Below are 15091 nucleotides of genomic sequence, written 5' to 3'. Positions count from 1 at the left end.
CTAGATAGAGACAGAGAGAAATTGAGAGGGAAGGGGGATAAATACAGAGGGAGAGAGACAGAGAGACAACTGCACCCTCCTTCACTGCTGGTGAAGCTTTCCCCCTGCAGGTGGGGACCAGGGACTTGAATTTCATTCCTTGTGCACTGTAACGTTTGCACTCAACCAGATGTGCCACCCCACTGCCTAGTTCAAGTCTTATACATTTCTATCATCTCATCAGGTTATTTTCCTTTTCCTTTTTTTCTTTTAACATATTATTGGGGGGGTTAATGTACAGTTTACAGTACAATTGCTGTCAATGGATACAATTCCTCATCTTACCTAAAAGGTGCCTAAAAACCATTCTTGTGACTGGGTATAGTAATTCAGAAACTGCAGCAACTTCAGTTCTGGTGATAACCAACAAAGAATTGAAGATTAACACCCAGAAATTTGAAGCAAAAAGTTTTATTACACTGTTAGTAAGCAAAGATAATCTCATACAATGAGAGGACTCACTCCTCATAAAGTACAGGATTGAATACGTTTTAAGGTAAAACTCTGAGAGTTTGAGATTACATCATTTATTTACAAGTCAGTGTTTATATAAATAATAGTACTCTGTGCATGTGCTCATCCATAATATATACAGAAAGAGTCACTTGGAGGGGCAAAAATCACAGAGCACATTTATTAAAATAACATTATAATAAAATCAAGATCACCTTCAGTCTCCTATATTTCCTGTTACTGTTCTCCATGTAGTGATTGACAAGTGGGCCTTGTTCTCCTTCAATAAGTCAGGTGACATTTTCTTACAGGCCTGTTCCTTCCTGAGTATGACATGTGTGACATGACTTTGTTGTCTTTGGCATAACATACTTGACCACAAGCTCTGCCATCTCACATTAAGTTCTCAAGTCTCTCCTGGGTCATTTTGGGTGGTTTCATACATAGCTGGCCTACTTATGGCTTGCAGTATTTTGCTCTTTGCAAGATGAACTTGGAATCTCCAGCATCCCAAATTCCATTGAAATAGTCAGTGATTTTCCTCTCTGTCAGCCTACTATAACACCCTTACCCACCATTAAAGTCCTTTTTCCTCATCATATACCAACACCTCAAAGTCCCAAGTCTTCAGGCCCTATCCTATCTATTTTCCTGAGAGTCCTTTACTTTGGTGAAAAAAACACATAACCAAGTCTAAGTTTTACATTGTGTTTTTCCTCTCTGTCCTTGTTTCTTAAATTCTGCCTATGAGTGAGATAATCTGGTATTCATCCTTTTCTTTGTGGTTTATCATTTAACATAATTTCTCTAAGCTCCATCCAAGAATAAGTAAAGAAATTGACTTCACCTCTCTTATTAGATATAGCATGTGAGGGTAAGAGAGAAAGGACATAGAGCAAAAGAATGGCATCATGTTCAACTGCTCCTGAAACTCCCATGCTCATATGGGGTCAGCAGGGATGGAACCCAAGTCTTCCAGGATGAAGATGTTCTCTACCAGGTAAGCTATTTTGCAGCACCCAAGAAATAAAAAAACTAAAATAAATATTGTTTATGGCAGTAAGTTCTTCAAAGAGCTCCTTGTCAGGCTAGCTTCACAGGCGGGAGAGAGAGATGACCAGGGATGCATGGTTGAATGGTACACAGTTCAGTCTTTATTCATGTGGAACACAGCGCAATCTAAGATATCTCTAATCACAGTCTTGTCCTTATATATCCTGAGGTGGAAGAATCAGATCCAAAGAGGAAGTACGTAGGATAGGGGGTGGGGAGAAGGAAAAAGATTGCAAAACAGTGAGGATTAAACCAATGCCCTGGAGGCAGGGTGGTGCTTAGTTAACAGTGGTTATGTAAATAGAATACAATGTTAAGCAGGGGGAATTAAACCAATGAAACAGAAGAGGTCTTAGAAGCAGAATTTAGAAGCATGCCAACAGCTCCTATTATGCTGAATAATTCTAACGACAGTCTGATGTCAAATGTTATATTATTTTTATAAACTGTCAACATTTTAAAGGAATTCCAATGTGCAGATATGAAAAAAAAATCTTTCCACACTGTAAGTGATCACAATCTCTTTTTCTTCAAACCTTTATGCAACAGTGAAATTCTATCGCCTTATCAGAGAAGAATATGTGGATTGAAAACCCTCTTTCAAGACTGAGTGAATATTCAGATGACTTCATGTCAGCAATACTGAATCTTCTGTTTTTATTTACTCTGTCCCAGATGACTCCACAGCCACCCACACACTGTGCAGATGCAATTAAGAGAATAAGCTATTTGGAGGGACTCACATACTAATCTATTAGTTGACTTCTTTAAAGAAAAATCTACACTTTTGTGAAAAGTCTTCTGTACTTATTTGAGAGTTCCCTGGAAAACAACTAACAAATTAACAATATTTTTTCTAAGAAGCAGGAAATTAAGGATGTAAACTCTGATACTCATTTTAATTTCCTAATGCACACAAACCACCTTCCTTATAACTATATTATTGAATTTTCCCATGACCACAAGTTACTCTACATAAGAACAAAATACTTTTTTAATTTTTCTGTATAATTGCAAATAAGTGAGTTATGCATACACCAGCCTGTATCTACATGATTAATAGTAGTAATTATTGTGTACATATTACAAATTCACTGAAAGCATCACTGTTGTGTTTCATACAATGGATAAAACAGGAAGGATCAAGGGAAGCATTTAGTCCTTACAGTTTTTCCATTAAAGAAATGAAAAACCAGAGTCTAGCACTGATAAAGTTTAATTGTGTTATGACAGGCACAACATTTACATATCTACCCATAATTTATTTCATATTATCAGTGACTTTCAAATACAACTATATGTATATCCATATCATCTAATGTTTGCATGGTGTTTCACAAAAAAAGTAAAAATATGTTGTTAGATGCAGTAGTTTTAAAGTTTTAAGTATAGTTGCTTTTCTACTTAGTGTGAGATGGAAAATGCCCTTTCCTCTAGAAACAGGATCTAATCATTAAGCCACCGGTTGTTTACCAAGCATCAGTAAGCCACAGGTTGTTTACCAAGCATCAGTAAGCCACCGGTTGTTTACCAAGACCCTGCAAACAGGCAAGGCTTATCAGGGCCTTTGCACAAGGAAATTATTTTCTAGGAAGGGGCAGCTGATGGTGGGAGGATGTGGTGACCCTACCTGGCTATATTCTATTGGTTGTTTGATTTTGCAATGTTTGAAACTAGCCCACGCTTTGCTTTGAATGGATCATGCTTTTTGCTAGGTTTGAAATGATAAGATTCCGCGTTTTCTATAGAATGTTATTGGATATAGATTGATAAGGTGATGTGTTCCCCTTCCCTGAGTGTATTCAGAAATCCTATAAATTGTGTGGTTTGAGCCTTGTTCAGGGTCGAGCTGGTGGACTGCCGTCAGTCACCACTCGGCCTGGATTCGAATTCGTGAATAAACATCTTTTGCTTCCTTGCAGTGGATGGTGGTTTGATTTTAGCTTGCTAACATATGTGTTACCCTTAGTTAGTAAAATTTTAGAATACACTTTGATTTATAATGTGTTATGTTTTATCTTTAAAGATTTATGTAGTTTATGAGAGAAATATATATATATGAAAAAAATATATATGATATATATATATATATATATATATATATAGAGAGAGAGAGAGAGAGAGAGAGAGAGAAAGAGAGAGAGAGAGAGATGGAGAGAGAGAAGGGTGCTACTCAACTCTGAGTTCTGGTAATGCCTGGGATTGAACTTGGAATCTTAGGTTCTCAAGCATGCACATATTGTGCTATATAACACATTCAGCTATCTCCTGGACCCAATTTGCATTAATTCCAAATGTAATATGTGATTTAAAAAAATGCAAAGGTAATGCTCCCATTATCCTTTTCCAGGTTTAATCCAATGTCATCATTTTAAATTATCAGAATACCACTTTAAGAACTGGTAAGACTGCATTGATGAGTTTCAGAGAATATCACTTAGGTCAACTACCCCCATCACATCTTTCAGAGAAGTTATTTGCAATCAGCATGACTTGTTTTTTGTTTCCACTGGGGTTTAATTGCTCTGAGGTGAGTTTTTTAGATATAAACAAGAAAACAGACAGACAGACAAAGGCAACACAGCACAGAAACTCCCTCCAGTGTTGGGGTGGCGTAACTGGAGCCTGCGTAGCTCACAAATAAAAGCAAGTGCACTGAGTGAGCTGTTTTGCTATCCCTAGAAATGACGTTTTAGAGGAAATATTTGTAATGAAACAATATTTGCAATGCCTTTTTTTGTGTAAGGATTTATAAATATTTAATTGACTTAAGTATATGAAAGAAGAAAAAAATATATTTTTAATATTTATTTACTTATTCCCTTTTTTATTGTTGTCCTTGTTTTTGGATAGGACAGCGAGAAATAGAGAGTGGAGGAGAAGACAGAGAGAAAGACAGACACCTGCAGACCTGCTTCATCACCTGTGAAGGGACTCCCGTGAAGGTGGGGAGCCGGGGCTCGAACCGGATCGTCATTCCCGTCCTTGCGCCAGGTGTGATTAACCAGCTGCGCCACCGCCTGACTCCCAAAGATATAATTTCTTATGGTCAGTAACTATCTATGGCTCAGACACTGGACTTTCCTAGGTTCTTTCCTATCTTTCTTCCCACATCCTCTAAGGAACAGACTCTTTGCCTCTTCACATTTTTGTAGAAATTTCAGTTTGAGTTTTTTTGACCATTAATATTTCTAAATAAACCCTAATGAAGTAAAGAAGCAATGCATGTTAGTTCATAATATTTTAGTGACTTCCTTCTCATGTGAATTATAGATGAGAGGGTGGTCTGTGTAACAAAAACAGTTGTTAAGGATCTGGGAAGGATGACCTCCTAGTAATGCATTGTGAATATGTGTTAGCAGCCAACTGGATGCACTATTCAAAACTTCAATTCACTTATAGTTAGAGATGAAGTTTTTATGATGGTCAGTTTTACTCTCTAAAGGTAAGGAAGCGTTGATTTATTCATGCATGGGTATTTAGTTATGGGTACTTGCTAGATCAAATGAAGCTAATATACAATTTCCATTGAGAGTACGTATTTCAGATAGCGTTTTCTTCATTCTTATTAGGAGGAAATGAAGCAGTTGCTTAAAAATTAAGTCCACAGAAAAATGAAATTGATATTACAACAAAAATATTAAGGCTTTACATGGCTAATAGAAAACACGTATTCTCTAATATAAATGATCAATTCTTGTTAGTGATGACCTCTATAAAGTACCTGCTTTAAAGTAGTATGGATCCTTCTAATAATTAATGACACTGTGCCTGACTCACATATTTTCGTCATTAGGAAAATATATACACTGGGGGCTGATGTGGGGGCGGCGGTGGCACACTGGCTTAAACGCACATTGTTCAATCATAAGGATCCCGGTTCCAGTCCTCGGCTCCCCACCTTCAAGGGGGTCAACTCACAGGTGGTGAAGCAGCTCTGCAGGTGTCTCTTTTTCTCCTTTTCTATCTCCCCTTCCTCTCTCAATTTCTCTCGACCCTTTCCCCCCCAAAAAAAAAAAATTGCCACAGGAGCCGCAGTGGATACATAGTGCAGGCACGGAGCCCCAGCGATAACCCTGGAGGCAAAATCAAAAACAAAATCAAACAAAATATTGGAAAATATATAAGCTGTATAAATAGATACAAATATTTCTGTTGAGATGCACATGGACTGTTTTCCTCTACAAATTGATTTGCTTCTTAGTCACACAGTTTAACACTAGGGAATAATAGAAAGCAATACATACTTGTTTTAGACTGCACGCTCCGGAAGAGCAGGGCAGGCACTTTATTACGGTGATTTTAGAGTTCTGAAACTACAAAAGACAACATTGTACAGTTATCTAACTGAAGAACAAAATCTTATTTTGCAAGATGATTTCATTCTGAATATAAATCCTTCAAGATGATTCTAGCATAATGACATTCTTGTCAATGATTTCCACAGTGCTCTCTATGCCTATCTTTAGTAACATTGTGATAATAATATGAATAAATGCAAGTGTCTGGAGAACTGGAACTTTGAATTGAATTGAGTTAATCCATGACATTAACTAATATGCATTATTGATTACTGTTTTTATTATTTAACTTGATCCTCATGAAGAATTATGGCAAAGGTATTTAAATGAGATATCTTAAGTTTTAATATTTTCTTTTGCATAAATTTTCACAAACTACCTGTTCTACAGAAGACCACTTTTCAGTAACTGGTTTACAATTGATATCATAGTAAATAGGTTAGATATAAGTAAGGACAGTGTAATCTATAATCTACTAAGTTTACATAAATTGTTTTGCAGCTGAATTTTTGTGTTAGCATTATATATTTCCCTTCTTCTTCTAGCGTTTGACCTTTTTCCATAGCCAGTCAACAGTGTCAGGTTGAGCCTGATGTAAAGTTTCGAGACCTCCTTTGAATCTGTAGAGGTGGCAGTCATTGACTATGTGGGTCATAGTCTGTCTGTAGCCGCAGGGGCAGTTCGGGTCGTCTCTGGCTCCCCAGCGATGGAACAAAGCTGCGCACCGGCCATGGCCTGTTCGATAGCGATTGAGGAGGGCCCAATCATAACGTGCTAGGTCAAAGCCGGGTTGACGCTTGCAGGGGTCTGTGATGAGGTGTTTGTTCTTTACCTCAGCTGACTGCCAACTCTGTTTCCAAGAGTCTGGAACAGAAAAGTTCAGTGTAGGCGTAGGGGACCAGATTGGGTGACAAGACATCAAGCGTTGGACAGGGTGGGCAAAGATATCCGCATATATTGGCAGGTCTGGTCGAGCGTAGACGTGGGAAATGAACTTAGATGATGCTGCATCCCGACGAATATCTGGCGGGGCGATGTTGCTAAGAACTGGCAGCCATGGAACCGGGGTGGAACGGATGGTTCCAGAAATTATCCTCATGGAGGAATATAATTTGGAATCGACCAAGTGGACATGGGGGCTACAGAACCATACTGGGGCACAGTATTCTGCAGTGGAATAGCATAATGCCAGACATGATGATCGTAGTGTGGAAGCGCTCGCGCCCCATGAGGAGCTGGCCAGTCTTGCAATGATGTTATTCCTCGCGCCCACCTTTGCTGCAGTTTTTATGAGATGTTCGTGAAATGACAGAGTGCGATCGAGAGTAACGCCAAGATAGACTGGCTGGGCTTCATGCCGGATTCTCATATCGCCAAGCTGCACATTAAGCTCACGCAAGACCGAGGCATGGTGTAGATGGAAAACAGATGATACCGTTTTTGCAGTGCTAGGGATTAGTTGCCATTTTTTACAGTAATCAGATATCAGAGACATATCTTTCGTGAGTGTTTCCTCGAGGATGTCAAACTTGGATGCCTGAGTTGCACAGCAGATGTCATCGGCATAGATGAACTTCCTTGAAGAAGTTTCTGGGAGGTCATTGCTATAAATATTAAATAGCATAGGAGCCAGAACAGAGCCGTGGGGGAGGCCACTTGAGACAAGTCTCCATCTGCTAGACTTGTCACCCAGATGCACCTGGAATCTTCTGTTTTGGAGAAGAAACGATATAGTGTTGGCCACCAATGGAGGCAGGCATCTTGAGATCCTGACTAGGAGACCACGGTGCCAGACCGTGTCATAGGCTGCTATGAGATCAACAAAGACAGCACCCGTCTTTAAATTCTTCTGGGACTTTGTTAGAAAGTGAACTACCTGAGACTTTCTAACAAAGTCCCATAACCTAGATATACACCAGTTTCTGTGAGAGAGAGCTTATGCGCACATGTATCCATAAACTACTGCAAAATATATACCTGAAAGCAGAAGTACACTAGAGTTTGCATTGAGTACCTCCCTAACACTTCCTCTCCACTATTCCAAGCTTGGGATCCATGATTGCTCAACAAATTGTTTGGCTTCATATGTTAACTCTCTTTTCAATCACCAGGTACCAGATGCCACCAGGATGCTGGCCAGGCTTCCCTGGATTGAAGACCCCACCAATATGTCCTGGAGCTCAGCTTCCCCAGAGACACACCTTACTAGGGAAAGAGAGAGGCAGACTGGGGGTATGGACCAACCAGTCAACACCCATGTTCAGCGGGGAAGCAATTACAGAAGCCAGACCTTCTACCTTCTGCAACCCTCAACGACCCTGGGTCCATGCTCCCAGAGGGCTAGAGAACGGGAAAGCTATCATGGGAGGGGATGGGATATGGAGATTGGGTGGTGGGAATTGTGTGGAGTTGTACCACTCCTACCTTATGTTTTTGTTCATTAATCCTTTCTTAAATAAAAAATTAAAAAAAAATTCTTCTGGAATCCATTTTCAATGTAAGTTGAGAGGGCCAGGGCTTGTTCGCAGGTAGATCTTCCTGGGCAGAAACCAGCTTGGGCGGGTGATAGGAATTTCTCTGTAAGAGGAGAAATACGTGACAGAAGCAGCCTCTCAAGGAGTTTGTAACACACGGAGAGGAGAGAAATTGGTCTATAGCTGGCGGCCAGTGTTGGGTCTTTCTTTGGTTTCAAAACTGCTATTATCTTGGCATGACGCCAAATTTTGGGCATAGATTCGGATTCCAAGATGTTGGACAGGAATGTAGTGAGCCACTTCTTTGCCGCGGGGCCCAAGTTAAGAATGAGTTCTGGGGTGATGTTATCATAGCCAGCAGCCGTTCCCGGTTTAACCCTCTTCAAAGCATCTTCCAGTTCAGACAGTGTAAAGGGAATGCAATGGGAATCATCCACTTCTCATGTCAAAAAACCTTGGTGAAGTATTTTGCACAAAAGTGTCACTATGTTTAAATCAAGTTACTGAGGAAATAGATTTTTTTCCTTTACTTTTCTCCAGTACCTGGAGATTAAAAGAAACATGGAAATATGTGTAATTTTAAAATAAGAAAAGAGTTCAGATAAAAATACTGAGATTAATCTACAACAGTATATGAAACAATCAAATCCAACATGTGCATGCGTGCGTGCGTGCATCCTTGTGTGCGTGCATGTTCAATGCCCCTGGGCTGAATTTTCATTTATTTCTTTATTTTCAGAGAGAGAGAGAGAGAGAGAGGATTAGGATCACAACAGTGAAGGTTCCCCTGTTATGTTGTGTTTTTATGTGGTATCAGGGCTTAACTAGGTCATGCAATTGGCAAGGCACAAAGCCATACTGTTCTCAGAGTGAACTATCTTCTTGTTACTCAGTGAATATTTTCTTTTTTCTTGTAATCTCTTTATTTATTATGAAAAAGAAATACAAAAATATAAACATATATCTGCACACACACACACACACACACACACACACACACACACATGAGAGCACTGATCAGCTGGGGACTAAATGTGGCCCCTCAGAGCCTCAGGCATGAAAGTCTTTTGCATAACCATTATGCTATCTTCCCAGTTCTGAATATTATTTGTCCTTTATACATATTCCACACTTGTGCTCCCAGATGAGTTATCTTTTAACCACTCAATGAATATAGTCTTATTTGTCTCCTCATAAGTATTTTAAACAATTTTAGGTATAATGTGAGGTTGAAGGCCAGCCACCCATAAAATATATCCTTAAATGAGAACTGCGTTTGTCCAAATTGCTTTGCAAATATGTTCTTACTATTTATTTTTCACAGTTGGCTGAATCTTGACCTACCTTATAATATTGAATTTCCTCATAGTGAGACACCATTTCATAACTACTTCTTTGCAATTTGAAGAATCCTTGTAGCTGCTGAATAAAATACCAATGGGGATCAACACTACTGATGAAATGAATGTTTATGAAAAATATTTTAGCTACTGGAAAAAAAGCCACTCATGTGTAAGAGCACTCTCCTTAGATTCCATTTACATTACATTTTAACCAAAGGACACCCGTCTCTGCTGGTATATTTAAATTAAAAGAATCAAGTAACTATATATTCAGTAGCCTAAATGTCATAAACAAACAAATAAAAATTATTATAGTTCACATTACTGGAAAATATAAGAAAATGTAGAATTACACATTAGAAAAGTGGGCTCTCAACATACAGAGTATGTTAAGAGATTAAAAGAAATCATCAATGACAGATTTTAAGACAATCTGATAAGTCCCTGAGGGATGTAGAGAAAATAAGAATTCATAAATGGCATAATAATACATTAGGTCAAAGTCATAGTAAGGAAAATAAGATTCAATACAAATACTAAAATTACTGCACAGAGAAACAGGCCAATAGAAAATAAATCTGCAACTTAATGAACAAGAGAAGATATTTGCAAAGCAAATACATAACAACTCAATGAAAAGCATAGACACAATTAAGGGAATAAACATGGGAGAATGAGATAAAGAGAGTCAATATTAGGATGGTGAATTAAAACTGGAATTTTTGTATGTCAGGTGTCTAATTAAAAAGAATGCACACCTGAAACCTATTCAGTATAGGCCAGCATAATTTTGATTAAAAGAATAAAACTAGAAGTGAAAAAAATAATAAATATATTTTAAAATGTGAAACTGGTCAGAACAATTGTTTTTTATTATCATTTTATTTTATTTTATATTATTTATTCCCTTTTGTTGCCCTTGTTGTTTTGTTGTTGTAGTTATTATTGTTGTTGTTATTGATGTCATTGTTAGATAGGACAGAAAGAAATCAAGAGAGGAGGGGAAGACGGGGAGAGAAAGATAGATACCTGCAGACCTGCTTCACCGCTTGTGAAGCATATCCCCTGCAGGTGGGGAGCCAGGGGCTTGAACGGGAATTCTTATGCCAGTCCTTGCACTTAGCACCACATTCGCTGAACCCCTGTGCTGGATGATTTCACTCATACGTAGAGTCTAGAAAACTGATGGCTATGAACTTGCAAAAAAAAAAATCTTTCTGAGACTTGTGAAATCTATGGTGGTTATCTTTGGGAGGTGGGATGGTGGGCACACAGAATTTGATGGTGAGTGTGGATTATATCCCGTAATTTAAAATAAGATAAATGAAAAAATACAATCTTTACTGTTTAAAATCTAATCCTCTCTCTATATAGACATGTCAGACACCTCTTATTTCAACTAGATTTTGAATTACAGAGTAGTCTAGGTAAGTATTCTGCACATAGTTATTTAATTAAGCAAAATCAATTTTCTCTCTCATTTCTCATAATAAACACATTGTTATCATGTTCAATCATGTTGACTAAAGCCATATTTCCTGGAATTAATATTATTGCACAGTGATCACAATGTAGGAAATATACGATGAAAATTCTCACTTAACATGGTGTGCTTTCCTTAATGTTGCTGGCTTTCCCCAAAATCTTTCATCTATTTTCAATATTTCATAAAAAAGAGTAAATTATTATCTTGGAAATAATTTCTTAGTTATAAAAAAATACCCAATTTTAGGGAGTTCTTTATTGCTGTGTATATAAATATATATATGATATATAACATATATATAAATGTATATCAATCATGTTCATCATTTGGAAGCTCATTCATTGTAATAAATGTCAATTCTTCCCAAACATATAAGAAGAAATTTCCTTTTTAGATAAAATCGAACTAATTCTAAAATTTATGTATAGAAAGTAACAAGTAGCCAACTAGAAAATTTATTATTGACAAATAAGAATAAAGTGGGGCCAGGTGGTGGTGCAGCAGATAAAGCACTGGATTCTAGATCATGTGATCCAGAATTGGACTTCTCACTATCACATGCACCAGAGTAATATTCTGGTTCTTGCCCTCTTCAAATAAACTTCGAAGTAAAGGGTTGGCAAAATAATTCACTTGGATAGTATGCTTCTTGCCTTGCTATGTGAACAACCCAGGTTCAAGTTTGTCTCCTACTGCATTGAAAGACACAGTTAAAAAGATATTTTGGTTACTTTAATGAGAGAGATAACAGAAAAAAAGACCAGATCACTGCTTAGCTCTGGTTTATGGTGGTGCTGAAGATTGAACCAGAGATTTTAGGGGCCTAAGCATAAAAGCCAGTTTGTATAACCATTAGGCTGTCTCCCAACCTGGAAACTTTTTAAAATATTGGTTGATAAAAAAATAAAAAATAAAAATAAAATAAAATATTGGTTTTATTTCATTTTACTTTAATGAGAGAAACATAAGTAGAAATACAGAGACAGAGATATAGAAAGAGACTAGAGCACTTACTAGCTTTGCTTTATTGTAGGGCTGGGAATTGAATCTGTGAATTCAGAGTCTCAGGTATAAGGCTGCCTCTCCAGCCCTTGAAGAAAACTTCTATGTTTTCTATGTGGTCTCTTTCACTCTTTGTTTTCCATCTCTGTCTGTATATAAAAACCTGTTAGCTTGCGTTGACCTATTCTTGCATCCCTGAGATAAATCCCACTTAGTTGTAATGTTCACTCCATTTAATGTAATGTTGGATCTGCTAAACTTTGTTGAAGATCTCAGCACTTATTTTTACCAAGAAAATTGGTCCATAGTTGGTGTTTTGTAATGTTTATGTTTTGGCATTAGTACAATATTTCTCTCATAAAAATGTTTTGCACATTACCTTCAATGTTTGAAAGTAGTTAAAAAGGATAGGATTTAATAGTACTTAATAACAAAACTGGTTCTGGACTTTTGTTTTGGTGGCGTGTGTTAATTACTACCTCGATTCCCTTGATTGTAATTCGGCAGTTGGTGTTTTTTCCTGTTTCTTCCTGATTCAGTTTAGAGGAAGTTGTGTGATATTTTTATTTTTTTTAGATATATTTTTTAATATTTATTTATTTATATTTTTTATAGAGAGAGACAGTCAGAGATTGATTTTTTTTGGACAGTCTCAGAAAGTCTATGTCCAAAGAGAAGACTACTATAGAAACATCTGAATATATAACTGATTTTTAGACTTCTTTTATTTTCTTGTTTTTCTTTTTTATTTTTTTACCCCAATAGAACCATGGCATTTCAATATATTCCTAATGACCTGTGAACATAAAGAATGTGGTTTCACCAGTATTTTGGTGCTCTATGAACACATGTGTCATATAAAACAAATAATGTTACTGCTTTGCACTTATCAGCTCACTAAGTCAAGGTGCTCTAAATATATGTAATCAAATAGTGATCATCAAGTTATTAGTAAGTTCCTGAAACAATTCTGCTGCTATTCATTATCTACAGATTTTTAAAAAATAGATGACCACAGCATTTACACTAGCATAAATAGTTTAAATATGGTTCACAAAAATAGGAGCTGTCAGTACAAGTGTTACATTGTTAAAATTTTGAATGGTAATGTAAACAGGATGATTTAAACCAAGAAAACACAGAGGGACCAGAGATATAATTTACTTCTTGGACAATATGACTTGCCCTGCACATAATACAGGTTCAAACCCTGGCAGCATGTAGCAGATACCACAGAGGGAGAACATGGGGTGTTGAGGGCATAGATTGGAGGGAGGATATGGTAAGGTAAGGGGAATCTATGACCTCAGTGTTCTATTTAACTGAATGAAAAATTCACCCAAATGCAGTTGATGGTGGAGGAAGCCTTAAATTGGTGATGGGTGATAAGAAACTGTACTTGTGTGACAATGATTGTCATGTAAATCAGTATTCCCTTAGTAAGACTCTTTTTTATTAACATTATTGAATAGGACAGAGAGAAATTGAAAGAGGAGGAAGGAGGAAGGAGAAAAACACCTGTAGGTTTGTTTTTCAGCTTGTGAACTATCCTGCCTGCAGTTGGGGAGCCTGGGACTCAAACCCAGATTCTCAAGTGGGTTCTTATACTTAGTACTCTGTGTGCTTAAATGGATGTGCTGCTACCTGACCCCAGTAACACATTTTGTTCAATGGGCAGAATTCCCACATAAATGAGGAACGAATATGAGAAAAGCAAAGACTAGCAGGTTTGCTCAATACACAGCAGCTGAAGACCATTAAACTAAGAAGCCCAAATAACAAAGAAGTCCATTTTAAATCTATTTTTCTCATTCAAGAAAGGGGATAGGAAATAAATGTAAATTTGAAAGCTATTTATTACTGCTTTTTTATTTTTATTTCTTGGCAAGTGTAGATTCCATTAGAGAATGTTTTTAAACATTTAGCATGAAAAAAATCATTCTTTAATTAGTTAGAAATGAGAACAACTAAATTTGTATTGCCATTTATTATATAAATAAACTTACTATTTTATTGGTTATGGTAATTTTCTACCTTCAATTATTTTTAAGGCAAAATAAAACACTAAGTACAAATGAATACAAGTAGAAATGTTACTTGTTTGGGAAATATTTTATTTGTTTAGTAGTGAGAAGTTAATTCTTGAGAAAAAAAGAAACAAGTTTAATATTTATTTATGCATTTATTTACTACTGGGTAGATATAGAGAGAAATTGAGAGAGAAGAAGGAGGTAGAGAGAGGGAAAGAGATAAACAGCTGCAACCCTGCCTTACCACTCATGAAGCTTTTCTCCTGCAGGTGGGGACCAATGGAGGAAAAAAATAATTTTAATTTTCAAATAGTCTAAATATCTGTGATGTTATATAAGTCCATGTAAAATATGGATTCCTGATCATTATTCTCATATTTAAGAGTGTTAGACAAAATTCACTTTCAACTCATGTAGAATAGATTTCTTCCTTATTTTTGGAGAACTTCTGATCAGACACTGTTTCATGATTGAATATAAGTGTGCCATTTTTATTAATTTCTACTTGAATACCTAGAGACATTTGAGTCTAACTGTGCCTTAAACTGCTTTTTCATTTTCCTTATACAATTTCTTTCCCCAAGAATTTCTCTCTTTTTATTTGACTTCACTTACCACTTGTCAATGTCAGAAATCTTGAAATGGCATTTGAATCTAGTATTTCATTAATCCTCTATATTTAATAATTGATATATAAGTTTATTGTATTACTGTATTTCTAATATTCACCTATTTTTCATTTATCATTTTTACTTGTAATGTTCATATTCTGAGATCAACATCAGACTTTTCTTTTTTTTATATTTATTTTATTTATTTATTCCCTTTTGTTGCCCTTGTTGTTTTATTGTTGTAGTTATTATTGTTGTTGTCGTTGTTGGATAGGACAGAGAGAAATGGAGAGAGGAGG

This window comes from Erinaceus europaeus, chromosome 15 (assembly GCF_950295315.1).
Source record: "Erinaceus europaeus chromosome 15, mEriEur2.1, whole genome shotgun sequence".
Taxonomy (NCBI): Eukaryota; Metazoa; Chordata; class Mammalia; order Eulipotyphla; family Erinaceidae; genus Erinaceus; species Erinaceus europaeus.
Note: the sequence above shows the minus strand (reverse complement) of the source record.